The following is a 13,418-nucleotide window of genomic DNA, read 5'->3' as shown; positions in this document are numbered from 1 at the left end:
GAGCGCAAAGAACAGCAGTCTGACTGAAACTCTAAAACCCTTTCTGTGAACCACTCCAACTTCCTGAGTCCAAAATGAGATCCAACCCCTAATCACAACATTTACAGCTGCTTATTTATTCTTTGTGCTACATAAGGTAAGTAGTGGAACAGCCACACAATAGAAAATTAAGTTCCCGATAGACTAGAGAGAATATTTTGCCACTAATATGCACAGCTAATAGCAAAACTCCAGAAAACCTGAGAGGCCAATAAATCTCAAAACCCGTTTTCTATTAAAAAGCCTACCTCTTCCAAAGTGATCTAACAGGCAGTCCATTTAAGCTGACACGAACAAAATCCACTTGAAAAGGAACCTGGGCCAGTGGGTGAATAAATCTAGCCTCCCTGGGCATATGGTCCCTGACCCTGTCCTTCCAGCTTTGGGTAAGTGACTTCGGTATCCAATGGAGGTAGTGATTTTAAGTCAATGTTACAGCTCAAGCTGCTTGTAGATGAGGCTACAAGAGATTGCAGGGGCTGTTTGACAAAATCTGTCTGATGGTGGGAAAGGCAATCTTGCAGAAAACAGCCTGATACGATAAACATCTATGAGCCTTTGAAGGGCACATAATGCAAAGACTGTAGTGAGAAGAGATAGAAGAAGGGGAAGGAAACAATTCCAGGTTGTGCAATTAGAAAAAGACACAAAGGAACACGCAAGAGGCATGTCAAGATGTATTTCTGTTTGGCAACAAATCCCCAGGGACAATCTAGGCAGAGTGATGGTGGAATTTGTGTTGCTTTAGTTATTTATAATTAGCCTCAATGTATCACTGGTGAATGTGACATAAAGAACAAACTTGCAGCAAATGCCAAGGGAAAGACTAGACGGCACAGGTGTTTGCCATTTCTTGTGTCTAAGGCATCTTTCACTTCATCCTTAAGTGCTTTCTAGTCTTCCTGTATAAGCCTGTTAATCCCACTATCCTGGCAAAATTCCAATTTAGTAATTAGTTTTTGCCTACCTTAAATTTCTTTTCGTGGTTTTGATTTGTTATAGCATTATCGTATCTCCTCTTAAATGAAGTATAATATTGTGCTGCCATGTTCCACTCCAGAAGTAGTTGCTAATACACACAGAAGGGGAATGTGGTGGCTGTTTAAAAGAGCTCAGCAAACATGAAAATGTATCACAGCAAGTGGAGGAGGAGATCGCAGCCAATACAAATCTGCTGCAGAAACTAAGCAGAAAATAGCTCCTCAAATTGGAACTAGACCAGAACCCTGGATTTAACATATCTACAATTGTGAAAACTGACAGAAGATCTTTACAAACACCAACAGTCATGAAATAGGCCTACGCTTTATCCCAAAAGGGCAATGGAATCAGTATCACTTCAAGGGACAAAAGACCATCTACCCAGTCATCCCTATTACTTCCTGCAAAAACCTGTTTCTTGGGGTTTACTTGGGAGATCTTCTCTTCAAGCCCTAACTAACCCTATGTGAAATCTGGTGACATCACAGCACAAGGCAGTGAGGCTGCAAGAAGTCAACTGATTTCTTTTGTAGACAAACCTGCCATCCTGTTTTTTAGCACATAGCTCAGTCTTGAAAATCTATGAAAATGTAAAAACCCCAAAGGCCACACTTGAGAAGCTACAACAAAAATAAGATGTTAGTTTCTTTTCCTCTCCGCTTATTTATTCTGCAAAAACTTGACAATTTAAGTTCCTATTTGATTTTTTCCTTCTCTTAAAAATGCACCCACTTGAAAAAGTACACAAGACTGCTTACTTTTAAAATGCAAATGTTCAAGAAAAACACATACCAGAAAAAGGATTATCATTTCTTCTCTCAAATTCTTCCCAATGAAATAAGTTGCATGTATACCACATGCAAAAGTAATATCCCAGAAACTACATACTAGGACCTCAGGAGACGTGGAAGAACTAGAGATGACAGCATTTTCTGACATCCATTACAGTTACTATTCACTTTTTTGATGAGGAACATCGATATTGAAGAAATATGAAAGCTTTTTTTTTAACTGCAAAGCAAAAAATAAATAAATAACTGCATTAGTTAAATCCATTCTCACATCTTGAGAGGTTATTTATTTTCTCTGAGGGCTGATAAAAGTTCCCCATGACATGCTTTCTAATTTTAAAGTTGCTCTCACTTCACAGTTCTGAAAAAGCTGATGTCAGGGAGTGAGTGGGTGGGTCTGTTTTAAGTGTGATTCACACATTAGATTCTCTTATCAGCTCATGCATATTCAGAAGTGCTATCCAAAGGCTGTGGGGTTCAGGACAAGTCTGACCAGGAGAGGGTCATTTGGAAGGAGCTAATTAAGACAGGGAAAGAAAAAGAGGAAAGTTATTACACCATTTTTAATTTGTGTGTCCGGTGTGCAAAAGATACTGGCCCTCTCTATACCACAATAGAATACATGCCACCTGCAAAGCGGTTCTCCCTGTGCTTAGTCCTGCTTCTTCCCACCATCTTGTGACTCTCCATAATGCAGAAGTAAATCCAAGTCTATCATGATCTCCCCCATAAACGGAGCCCTGTTTTCAAAAATGTCAAGGAACGAAGCACAAGAACTAGCTTCCAAGCCAAGGCTGATTCGTAGTGTAGTATTGGCGTAAGGCTTGTGTGTATGAGGCAGCCTGAAATAACACACTGCCCTGCTAACATGACATCTCTCTGTACACATTTTTAAATACTATCTGCTCCTGCTGTGGGTCTGATCAGGATAGCTCCTCCCCAAAATAAATCCTTCTAAGAGCAAGAAAAAGCCACTCCTGAGATCTTAGTTACAGCACAGGGAGTAGGAACTTCTTAGATACAACATCAGAAGATGAGATACAACTAGATGATGATGTCAGTTACCTAGGTGAAACTCTGATGTCAGGCCACTAAACTCTTATTGCAAGTCAGCCTGTTTCTCTGATCATCAGGCTAGCTAGCAGAGCTACATTTTTCTTTCTTCGAAGTCCTTTGCTAGAGAGAAGTGCTTTGTCTCCTCTCCCTCCAACTGTGACACATTTACTGGTATAGAAGAAGGTGTTATGGCACAATGAGCTGGCAAGCCTGTGCCATCATCTTGATAGAAAAATGAGATTCACCCATGACATCTATACAAGAACATTCTGTAAGATGGCTGCTGGACACAGACATGCCCTGAGGCACAATCTGGCGCTCTCATTCCTCGTATGACTAACATAACCCACAATGAACATCCTCATCACAAAGTACCTGCAAATCCTGCCTTAGCCTAAGCAGCTGGAAAAGGTTCTGTTGACTGTAATGCATGTACGTTGGTTCACAGAAGTTAGCAAGCACAGCTGAGGTGGGGGAGGTAGGAAGAAGGCTGGGTGGTAGGGAGGGAACGTATATGATACAGACACACACAACACTGTAATTAAGGGTAATTTCAGAAGCATTTACCTGTGTTTCAGTGTCTGACAACTTTTCACTTGTGAATGCTGCAAACGCCTCAGCTCTACAGACTGATCTTGTTTTTATGTTGCTGGGATGGGAGGAGCAGAAAAATGAGTCGTTCTCTGAATTAATTACCTCCTCTGATTTGAGCAACATGCACTGAAATCCAGTTTAACTCTTGCTCAGAAGGATTTAAGTGCCTAGACTAAAACAGAACTGAAGTGGAGCCATGCCTAGTGTCTACATACACAGAGCTACTGTAGAGGCTCTCATACCTGCAGAACATAACCAAGGAGGAATGCTGCCATATGGAAAACCCAGTGTTTTTGAAGGACTATGCTGAAACCCTAACTTTACCTCATATGACCTCTATCTAGCAAAGAAGTTACAAGAAACATTGCCTTTGTTCAGTCACCACCCTAAAAGCCACTCTTTGATTTCCTTTTCTGCAGATAGGAGGTTTCCCATCCTTTTTGTTGAAAAGTACTATGATGGAATTGAAAACAGAACTGCAAGTCAGAGGACTCAAGTTATACTCCTAATTCTACAAGTGTGTCAGTTTTGGGCATATTACATCACCTCTTTCCATTCCTGTTTTCTTGCTCCTTAAAGCAGTAGCAGCATCTTCCATCTTTATCAAGTATTCTGAAAGCTGGCACTCAAAGACATCTGAATAATGAGTACTTTGGAGAATTCCAGAGTTAAAAAGTTGTCAGAAAAATGGCATTTTAATGGAATCCTAAAGATCAGGTCAACCAACTAGCACTTGCTTCACTTCTTTATTTACTTATTTTTTAAATTATCTTAACAATTGTGCTCCAGGTCCTGACCCACAATGTCAGTCTCTGTCATGTCAAGGTATGCAACACATCAGACTATGTCAGATTGCATATGATATCGTATGGCATGAAAACAAAATACTCCATCCCGAGTTGTTGGTGATGGGAAAAAAAAAAGGAAAATTGAGAGAAAATAATTTTAATCTTTATTTAAAATAACATTGCCATTTATTTTATCCATCATTTCACCTTAAATATGGAAAATATTTCCAGAGTTTATAGCAGAGAATAACTGAAAGCATCAAGCAGAGCTACACAAACTTTGGACAGGTGATACGATTTATTTTCTCAAACACTTCTGTCCTGACCTTCAGCTTTCCAGACAGTTGAGGCCTAGACAATACAATAATATTGCCACCCTCTTCAGAACTCATCCCTTTCCTTCCTCTATCCATAGCAATTATTCCACAAGGTAACTCAACCAACTCCACCAATGGAGCTGTGCTGAACCTTATGTTCTTCTAGTCTTTCAAGACTTGGAGAGGTCCCCTCTGGGGCTGGAACCTATAGCAGAGGAGTCTGATCACTAGATTCTTCTACTCCATTATGGATAGAATTTGACCCCATAAAAATTTGTAACTCATCTATGCTTACTGTTTTAATATAGTCTAAACCTCTTTTTCCAGTCCATTTTCTTTCTTGCTTTCACTGTGCAAAATGAGGATTTTCTGAGATGGCCAGAGTGTGGCCACTACAACATGAGAATACCTGCTCCCTGCCAGGGTGGCATGCAGATCTTTTCCACATGTATACGCTAGTTTCCTTATTTCTCTTTTGAATGTGATTTTCCACTCCTTCCATTTTTTCCCAGAGCAGCAGGGAGCAGTATGTAGCTGAACTAACCTTCCTGTAGCTCACAAATGCTCTGTGTGAACAAGCCTTTAAGTAATGACCACTGATGATCCATCTGGGTAGAACTAAGAAAAATTATGACCTCCATCTCTGTATTCAAAAGCAGCAAAATCTTTCTGTAACAGAGCTAATCTGTCATTGACAGGAGAAGGTACCACAATCAGCTGAGAAAACACCAAACAGATTCTGCTGAACTGCATGGTAGCAGCAATTAACTTTGGTTTGTCATGTATCCACCTCTGAGAAATGGCATGACTGTGTCCCATGCTAGTATCAGTCTGATTGGAAGATCCTTTAGCATTACACTTATATCAGCAACCCTGATTAGGCAACACCCTCTTACTCACTACACAGTGCTATCCCTTTGGGACACTTGGTTGCCCATAGTCCCACAACACTGTGTCAATTCCATCCCAGCAGTAAATGAACAGCCATGACAGTGGGCAGAGCAGCACATCAAGGAAGATTATGCTGATCGGTGTCTGACAGTGAATTGTAAGCAAGAGAGTTTACTGTAAAGAGGATGCAAAATTCAGGATGGGCTCTTTCCTATTGAGCTAAATCAAGAAACGACACAAGTTTTTGACACAACTTGAGCTAAAACGTGCAAAAGGAGAAAAATATAGGAAAGGAACTATCATTAGTACTTTGTATTCACCTTCACTTCCATGGATTGACTTGACCACTGTTGGTGGACAAAACATCACAGCAGCTGCTCCTTCTTCACTGAAAAATACTAATGATGAAAAAAATCCTTCCTGTCATTAACCCTTCCTGTCAGAGCAAACCAGATCCTGCAGAGCATACCTGTATCATAATACAGCTCAGTTGCTGCAGAGCTAGGGGTTCAGGTTAAACATGCACAGGACTTCTTCAGGAGCTTCTGTCACAGACTGGAAACATAATGAACCTTAACAAACCAAAAGTATTTGGTGAAAGTGTGGTCTGGGAACCACAAGATCAGCCATACCTCCCCCAAGCCCAAATACAGATGCACTAGTCAGACAAAGCTACTCAGCGTAACAAAGAGGGGAGGAGCAGGAATTCATATTGTGTTTGCAGGAGCTAGCAGCCCTCCTCAGAAGGTGATTCAGGATTAGTGGCTGACATCCGTGCTCCAAAACTCTGTGACAGGTCTCATTTCTCTTCACGTATGGTACAGTGATTCCTGCCTTACACTTTAGTTACTCAAAATTAGGTTGAATGAATGCCTCCCAAAATGCTCATGGATCAATCTCAGGTCCAGCTTTCTCCATGAGGAACAGACCAACAATAACAAACAGTAAACACTACTAAGTCTTTCCTGACTGACAGTTAATAATCAGTCCCCATGTCAGCAGTCGTCCTCCTGCATAGTCTTCTCCCCTCTTACAGGTATATCCATATAACAGCCCCATAAACCTGCCAAATGTCTCCTTACTGGAAACAGGCCACTATCTCCAGGAGGCTGACAGCTCCACTGACTCCTCCAGCCCTAAAGAGATCTCTCTCAAAGCAGCCTTTGGAGAACAGGCACTGTACATAAAACCCTGGGGGAAAACGAGCCATGACTGCAAAGGCAGCAGTTGCCGAGATGGCTGGATGTCTCTGATCCACAGCAAGCACCACAGCCTCTTGCTGCTCTCTATTTGGAACTGAAACGACCATTCGTAAATCATTTTTAATTGTCATGTTAAAGAGCACAGAGTGCAGCAATCAGAAACCTCGTGGTGTTGGAGGCCTGACACCGCCATCAGGCACGGATCAGCAGGCAGGATAATAGGAGGAAAAGCTGAGGGTTACATAAGCAGGCACAGGCAGGCAAGTGGGAGAGTGAGAGAAAAGGGCGAGTGCATGCCCTCTCCCTGCTCCCTTCTGGGGAGCAACTCGTGAACTCAATGGCAACACAACCTCTTATGTCATGGATTAATTTGGTCCATTGCAAAGGCACACTACTCAAATCTGGGGGGGATTTTTCACAAGGAGATGGCCATGTTACTTGTAAGTTTTCTCTTTTTAAGCAATGGGAAGTAGCTTCTTTAGTTCCTAATAGCTCATCCCTACCTTGACTAGAAATGAACAAGAGAGGGGATGCTGCTAAGGTTCAGCAGGCTCTGACTAGCTATTCATGTTTTTGGTGTTATGCCTTTTAACTATCTCTTAATTGAAATGGTTCCCAGAAAAGCTCACCAAACCAGGGAACTTTTTGCTGGAAGGCATGGGTCTCTGGGAAAAAGATACATAAAATCAGAAAGGCTCTCTCACTCTGGAAGCATCTTTTCAGTAAATCCTATACTAAGTAGAGGAAGAACATTTTATGTTGATCTAGAAGCATGGCTTCAGTTGTGTCCCATTAACTTGTCAGCCTCTGGGTATTTGTGAAACATCAAACATAGGTTTGGATATACAAAGTAATACATAGTTGTATTATACAAAGTAATATTTTATTATAAATATTACATAATAATTACTTTGTATATACAGAGTATAATATTTATTTATACATTACAGTATAAATATTATACTCTGTATATACAAAGTAATAATACATAGTAATAGGTGTTCATTGACCTTCATGTGCTTCTCACACCTATTATTTTCTATTAAAGACTCCGTAGGACTTTAAAACAGCGTGCCTTTAACTGAGTTCCAGAGGACAAATACCCTCAAGTACCTTGTTCACCTTTCTGATCACTAGACTATTGGGGAGCATAGCAAAGCAAAGGCTGAAAGCAAGGATCCACCCTGCCTTCACTACAGAGTAGCCAGACTACTGTAGTAAGAAGTACTGGGTGCATCATCTCAGTAGGTATAATCATTATGCGAAACAGCAGGTAGCAGGATAAAGGCACAGAAAAGGGTTCTGCTTCACTGAGGATTCTTATTACTGCTTAAATACAGAAGATTAGCTTTTCTTTCATTATTGCTTCCCAGGAGGCCACAGGCCTTGCAGCTCTAGGATGTTTTGTAATCTGACATAAGGGACACCTGTTCATCTGCAGCACATGGATTTGCTTGGCAAACACACCCTGATTCTACTGTGAGCAGCAGAAGAGCTATGCTTAGCACAGTCTGAAGGCGGAAGGCAGAAATGGCTAACTGCTGCCCTTCAGTCTCCAAGAAGCTGCTTTGACTGCTGTTATCCTATTTATAGTTTCAAAGAGCTATCCTTGCAATTACGAGTAAGAAGTTGAGAACAGTCATAGCCATGTCCACCTCTTCTACAGTAGCACTTCCATGTTGAATAATTTTTGCCAGCCAGAAATTAGCATTATGACAACTGAATTTCATGATAAATAAATACCCTAAATACATACCAACTTTATAATATGAAAGCAGCAGACAAATGCTCCAGAACTTGGTTCATCATGTTTAAGAACAAGTCCAATGCAATGCTTATCAAGAGAGAATCAGGCTCACCTTTTCTGATATTCCTGCCAAAGCTTTCCTAGCCGTAGGGAACAGAGCTGATGCACAGCCAGTTCCCAGAACTGTAAACACAGCCAGTTCCCTATGTCCATGCATGATTTCAGTGGCCTGGTGAAATGAGTTCCTCTGTACATTAGGGAAACACTTCCAGAAGCTTTGAACACTTGGCTTTACCCCCTCCTTCTCCCTTTAAGTCCTGTGGTTAAGTCCCAGTGCTCTCTCATCTAAACAATAACCAAAGTGGCAAGAAATTGGAGTGTTGATTTGGATGTTAAAGGATTGGCTGTAGTCTTCATCTGAGCTCAAAGTGATTTTTTTTTTAAGGATTCAAAAATGTTGTTCAGAGTTTGGTTCTTTTCAATACCATGGTACTAAGTATTTTCTAACTCTTTACAGGTGATAAACTGAGAAGGGATGAGATAATAAGGTTAAAGTCAACAGAACTGTTAAGAAAATCTGTCCCAGTGGCAGAGCTGACAGAGCCCACAGAGAGATAGGTAAGAACGAGCAGGCTATGATAGGTGTAGGTTGTCCCCACACAGTTCTGCAGAACATTGACACTGAAGTGTACAGGTGACAAGTTAAGTATTAGCTTTGTGAATTACTTCACTTCTGATCACATTAGCAGGAATATCTAGTTGTTTTTAGGCTCAAAGCAGAACCTGGGGATAACACCACCCACTGGCAATATACCAAAACAAGGATAGTAGGAAATCTTACACAAATATGCAGAGAACCTTTTCTTTCACTGCCAGTTCCAGTTCTAAAAATCAAGTAAATAGACAGTTCTGACAGATAAACTGCTTGAGTTAAATCTGCCAATGCTTAAGACATTACTACACACACCTGTCTATCCACCACTTCACTGGAGAGGACCACCCTCAAAAGTAAATCAACAAAATGGGAAGTTTGTCTATGTCTTACTTGCTCCAGGTCACAGTCCTAATCAGCATCTTAGAACAAACCCATCTCCTTTGATGGCTTCATCTGAGTTGTTAGACTGTGAATTACTTGTGAAAATGCAGACACTCCACTGACAAAAATGATAACCGTGTGCACTGGGATAGAGTCCATAACTGAGAAATATAATGTTCAGTACACCTACATCTGCCCTAGTCTACCTGTGGATGCCATAGGATCATTCAGGTTATCCCATCATCAACATTTTACTCCATTCAAGGTCTTAAAGCAAAACTAGAGTGTGCAAACATATCCATCAGGCCACTGAGCAATTCAATAGATTTGTCTTTCTTCCCTCCTTTCTGAACTGCAGTTCTTTTTACATTAGCTGCCTGTAAAGCCACTAATGATCTCTTTCCATCTAACCAGTTCCCTCTGGAATTGCTGAAGAAGCTTCCTTCTACTGATACTGTCCTTTCATGGAGAAGCAACGTTTCACCAAGAAGCATGGTATGAAAGCTACATGAATGGTTTTGCTTTCAAGCACATTCAGTTTTGTGACTGCTGCTCTAAGGTGAAGATAAAATAAATACAGAAAGTAAAATGCAAAAGAGAGGAGCACAAACCAACCCCCCAAACAATTGAATGCACAAAGACAGAGAATGAAGGGAGGCTCATGATACCTTTCAACTCAAGATTTTTTAAAAACTTAGAAAATTTATTTCTTGGTTACTTTGATTTTATGTAGGAACTTGGGGGCTGGAGGTAGTGCATTTATGCTTCGGGGGGAAAAGGAATGTTACCCCTCCCATTTGCAGTTTTCTTCAGTTCATTAAATGAAAGAAATTGATTTGGCGAAGGTAATTTTGTAATTAAAAAGCTTATCATGGCTTTCTCTAATGAGCTAAGCAAACAGACAGTAATTCAGTGACAATATTTACACAGTGCACACTGGGGGATGTTTGTTTAGAAAATTAAATAATAGAATAAAATGGGAGGAGGAGAGAAGGGAAAGCAAAGGAGAAGAGGTCAATTCTAGATCCAAGTTCATCCCAGGATGTTGGTCCTCTGATGACTTGTTCGTGTTCCCTTTGCATCACAGCAGCAAAAGGAAGAAAAGACTGTAAGAGACCTACACTATCACCCCTGTTTAAGTGGGCTTTTCACAGACTGAGTTTACTATGATCTCATCTCCAGCTGGGACCATAGCCAACTCTCTATTCAGGATTTGAGGAAACAGCTTTATATGCACACAAGACTAAGAATTACCTTTCGAGGATACATTTCCTCCCTCCAGGGTGCCAGAGGCTTCACGCATACTGACTGATGGCACAAGGTGGAAGGCAGGACAAACTCTTGAGAACTGGAGGGAAAACTGGACTTCAAAAAGCTCTTCTATTACATCTGGAATGAAACTCATAGCTCAAACTATTCCTTTTACACTTTCAGAAAGCAAGAAAACACCACAAAGATCCTGCCTCAAGGAAAGCTTTGTGCATTGCAGGATGAAAAAAAGAGACAGGGGAAACACAGCAGTTCCCTGGAGGTTTCTCCCCTCTTGGTCTGTTCTGTTATGCAGAGATATGTCATTCCAGTCCTACGGGAAAGCTTCCTAGAGGAAGGAGGATGTCACTTCTCCTCTGGCCCTGTTTCCCTCATCCTTCAGAGTTTGTTCTCCCACCATCTCTCCCTGCCCTGTGTAACCATGTATGAAATCTCTTGCAGTTTAAGAGTGGGGGAAAGTGAGCTCTGAAAAGTAATTCTTAGCCTTCTGAGTTTCACACACTTACAAAGCTGTTCCCTCTATTCTTGAAAAGGGAACTGGCTCAGATACTGTAGCAATAGGCAACAGTACAAGTCAAGAGAAAAAGATGAGTCCTAAAAAGGGTGAACAGAAGATCAGTTAGATGTGAGGCAGCACAGAGACAGGAAAATGCTGCTAAAAAAAAAAAAAAAAAAAAAAAAGGTTAATAGTGGGAGTGAACTCACAAGGCTTAAAAGACCAGAGAGAGAGAACAAAATGGGAACTTCAGTGGACAGAGAAAAAGAAGCTGTGAATCTAAAAATTTGTCACATTTCAACTCAGAAATAGCTGCACTCCAATGCCTAGCATATGCTTTTAAACCCTCCCTTATAGCGATAATGTAGAGCATGAAACAACTCATATTAACAAAGATGAAAATAGTTCAGGAGATTTGACACTCAAACTTCCAGACAAATTCCCTGATAAAGGAAGGGGCAAACGCACCCCTAGGCACCATCAGAGGTCAGCATATCACTGTGTCTCATGGATATATGAGGGGACAGATAACAATGAGACTTCCGTCTTTCCTTAAGATTTATTCCATAATAAGACTACCTACCTCAGTTTCTGAACTGAGTCCAACAGGAACCACTAGTACTTGTGATGAATCAGCACATTGTGCAGTACCACTTGAGACTCTGACACCAAAAGGCATTTTTAGATAAAGAAAAAAGCTTAATTTGTCTGCTGAGTCCATATCCACACCTACCCTTTTCCAAATAGCTTCTTAAAGATTAATACCAACCTGATTTATTAAGTTAATAGCTCACTTCTGCGGTGTAAAAAGGTATCTGCAACTTGCATGGAGTTGTATGGAAGCCCTGAGCTAAGCCAAACGACTGTCATACTAAGCAGACCTGATGCTCCCCTACAGCAAAAACTGAAGTTCCCCATTTCTGGTTTCCTGAGAGTTATCCTTTGCACATCCCACTTTCCTTCCAATACATGAAAGCAAGGATGCCACATAAGAGCATTATGAGACCACAGAGCAGACCGAAAATCCACAGGAGCTGAACTACTGGCTGCAGAAGCTGGATGTAGCCTACTCATATGCCTGGAAGAACACTCTTATGATGGTGGCTTGGACCAGAGGATAAAGTTTCAAAGTTTCTAACATGGATTGCAGAGACACGGGGCAAAGCAAGACAGAAAAAAAATCATAACAGAGCTGAGCGTCTTTAATAATCCTTAATCCCTTATCCTGGTAAGGAGACTCCTGCCACTTCTCTCATACCACATCCTTCTGGCTGTCCCTGAATGTTCTGACAGGAGGAAATGATTGCACAATGATTAATACTAGATGTCCACACTGCCTAACAATACTAATTTGATACAGATCAGGCATAGGCCCACAGCTGCACCTCTGTTAAATTAGCCAGAGAATATGATAGAGCATCTAAGGCCGTTGTCGTACCAGCTGGGGTTGAATATACCTGAACCAGCATATAATCAGAGGTGCATAAACAGATAGTCCAAGATCCAGCACAAAGTCTACCAGTACACATCAAAATCCTTTGAACAAATCTGAGAAAGCAGAATAAATTTATTGGTGCCATGTAGCCCAGCTCTTCTGTTTTTATCTGCGATGTCCTAAACTGGATCAACTGTGTCATTGAAACATCATCATTATGCATGGTAGGGAGGGTCTCTTTCAGTACATAAGCACAGAGACAGAACTTGTTACGATAAAACCAGAACTGCCCTGCTTGCCATGACTCACAGCCAAATGTGTCTAGGAATTGCTGATAATTAAGGTTTATGAATCTCAGTACCACAGACTCAAACCTGCAAGCTAACGAGGATTTAAAGGAATTTGAGACATCCACAACACTGACTAATTGGTTGCCAATGAATTGAATAATTGGTTGCCAGTAAGATTTCTCCAGAGTCACCTTTTGTATTGTATTTTCCAGCATAGAAACTATTTTACTCTCCTTCGTCCTTTGTCTCCTCTCATCCATCTTCCCTTCAGCGTTTTTGAATCCAGGAGTAACCCTTTCAGGACAGCAAAGTTAGCCAGTGATGCTCTGGTGGCAAGAAAACAGACCAGAGCCCAAGAAGCTGACTAGGTCAGACCTTAGGACAGAGCTGTGCCACTTCATTAGCTGCAATGGTAACATGAAAATCCCAATGGCTCTGCAGTAATAAATATGTAACAAATGCTACCTTTATACATAACCAAAAAGC

The 13,418-nt window shown here is 41.0% G+C and overlaps 1 protein-coding gene and 1 long non-coding RNA gene across 2 annotated transcripts in view; one reads left to right on the top strand and one right to left on the bottom strand.

The window, feature by feature from the left end:
• NRXN3 (neurexin 3) overlaps positions 1 to 13,418 on the bottom strand; it is a 1,036,510-nt gene that overhangs the window by 435,973 nt on the left and 587,119 nt on the right. The gene's annotated exons all lie outside the window — the stretch shown is intronic.
• The window catches only part of LOC141923517 (uncharacterized), a 76,199-nt gene that overhangs the window by 58,663 nt on the left and 4,118 nt on the right, over positions 1 to 13,418 (top strand). Inside the window, exon 2 of the long non-coding RNA XR_012623320.1 lies at positions 9,857 to 9,937. This is a non-coding gene — a long non-coding RNA (uncharacterized LOC141923517). The remainder of the gene's footprint in view (positions 1 to 9,856; positions 9,938 to 13,418) is intronic.

This window comes from Strix aluco, chromosome 4 (genome assembly GCF_031877795.1).
Source record: "Strix aluco isolate bStrAlu1 chromosome 4, bStrAlu1.hap1, whole genome shotgun sequence".
Lineage (NCBI taxonomy): Eukaryota > Metazoa > Chordata > Aves > Strigiformes > Strigidae > Strix > Strix aluco.
Note: the sequence above shows the minus strand (reverse complement) of the source record. Positions and strands in the feature narration are given on the sequence as shown.